This window comes from Pelodiscus sinensis, chromosome 1 (genome assembly GCF_049634645.1).
Source record: "Pelodiscus sinensis isolate JC-2024 chromosome 1, ASM4963464v1, whole genome shotgun sequence".
NCBI classification, from domain to species: domain Eukaryota; kingdom Metazoa; phylum Chordata; order Testudines; family Trionychidae; genus Pelodiscus; species Pelodiscus sinensis.
This window is the reverse complement of record NC_134711.1, coordinates 291,798,284-291,800,677: the sequence shown is the minus strand read 5'-3', so window position 1 is coordinate 291,800,677 and position 2,394 is coordinate 291,798,284.

The window sequence follows — 2,394 nt, the reverse complement described above, 5'->3', positions numbered from 1 at the left end:
CGCCATCCGCCCGGCCACAGCTCGGCGTGTGGGCCTCCGAGATGGGCTCAGGAGGAGTCATCCCAAGCTGGATAGGCACATGCCTAATGCTGGGGGAGGTTATGACTCCCCCACACACTATGATATCCATGGGCGGATTGCTCATGCCATGCAGGAGACGAGACAGGATAGGGACATGCAGCAGTGTCACCCGAGGCTCAAGGAGCTGAGGCAGGCATGCCAGAAGACAAGGGAACCCAATGGTTTGTCTGATGATGCAATGCTTGTACCTCACTGTCAAGAGCCCTATCCATACTTCAGGGGGACTGGAGGCAGCAGGCAGTGGAGACATCCCAGAGGATGAAGTGATGGACGAGGACATGGAGTTGGAGGAGGATGTGGGACATGCAACAGTCATCCAATGGTGTGGCAAGCCAGGACGTATTTTTTATTCCAGAGGGGTCTTGGCAATCTGAGCACCTTGGCTCTGGCACTCATGAAGCAGGAGAGGCAAGCTCTAATAAGCACACATTTTGCTTTGATGCTGCTAGGATGTTGAGGTCTCATTTACTTCATTATATGATATAGGAAGGATAAGGGATAAAAATTAATGATCGGACCTATGCAGGCTCACAGTGGAGATTCAAATGAAAAGTTTATGAATGTACATCAGGATGTCCTGGGAATCCTCCATAGAGAGCTTTCAAGTAGGTACTTGACAATCTTCTGCTGACCTGCCTTGTTTCTGCCATGCCACCTAGCAATTATTTCTGCAGGGACCAAAGTCACATGCAGGCAAACACCCTATGGACCCAGTTTGAAACCACAGGCATGCAGGAGATGCACCCTTGCATCTTGAATTACTTTCAGGAATGAGCAGCAGTGGGGAAAGTGCAGCAAGGCAGCCCCAACTCTCTTTGCTCCCCTGGCTGCATTGCTCTGCTTCTGCCCGTGCATTTTGGGGGTTTGTGATCACTTGTGCCCCCCTCCACTGTCTCAAAGCCATTATCTAAAGCATTGATGAAGATTTTGAACATAAATGTATCTAGAACTGATCCCTGCAGGACACCACTCATTATGCCCTTCCAACATGACTGTAAACTACTGATAACTACAGCCTGGGCACTATTTTCCGAACAGTTTTGCACCCACCTTACTGTAGCTCCATCTAGGTTACATTGGTATCAAAAACTTTACTAAAGCCAAGATATGCCATGTAAACCACTTCTCTCCCTTCCCGCGCCCCCATCCACAAGGCTTGTTACCTTGCCTGTCCTAAACACTTGGGACTAGGGGCCAGGAAGGTTGGGAGGGGGGGACTAACAAGAGTCTTTTAAATACTCAAATTGTGTTATGCACTCCCTCAAACTCTGCATGTTGGCTATTTTACAGCATTCTGTCTCCTGTCCGTATAGCAGTACAGATATCGAGAGGGACTGCGAGAGTCTAGCAATGAGTGCCAATGAATTGGGACAGCTGTACCTTTAAGAACACAGTAGGGAAGCTGCCCTGCACTCCTAAACAGCACCCAGAGAGTGGTAATAAACTCCCTTTCTGCCCCCCACCTGTGTATTTGCACACTCAGCAGGTGGCTCATTCCACTGGGGTAACTGTTATCCCCACTGTCCCTCTCTGTGTGTTTCCGGGCTTACCCACCCATAGACCATGATTGATTTGGAGATGCCCCTTTGCCCCACACCCCAGTTTCCTCCTAGGCACCCATGCCACTGGCGGTGGGAAGAGACTTCCTGTGCTCCCCCATCCCTAGGCCAATCACGGCTTGGAGGCAGGGGATCATGCAAAGTCTCCTCCTGCCCTGCCAGGAGTGCGGGGTGGCACTTAGAAGTGCTGCATGCTCCTGGCAGGGCAGAGGAAACTTCATGCTTCTCGCCACCCCCAGGCCCTAGTTGGCTTGGGGGCGGGGGCATGGTAGTGCCTCCGTGGGCTGGATCAATTCACTTAGTGGGCCAAATCTGGCCCATGGAGGCCCTTTGCACACCCCTGATCTAGATGATGTTTGGTCCCACCATGAGGGCAGGGGACTGGACTTGATCTCTCAAGGTCCCTTCCAGTTCTAGTATTCTATTAATATAGTCCATAACTTGTCAAAAGATTTTTAATTAAACCTTTAAAATATTTAAAGTAGACCATTTTATGTCCAAGGTGATTGACTGGAACTCAGAACTCCTGTGTTCCACTCCTGGTTTGCCACTGCCCTGTTGTGTGACCTTGGGCAAGTCACTCTGCTTTGCACCTCAGTTTCCCCAGGTGAGAATGGGGATAATGGGATTTACTTTCTCATGCAAAGCACTTAGAGATCCATGGTCAAGGAGTGCTATATCAAAGCTACATAAGTCAGCTAACTTCTAGTGAAGTCTCCTCAGTCTCTTTATAGTTTACACACTCAAAACTCCA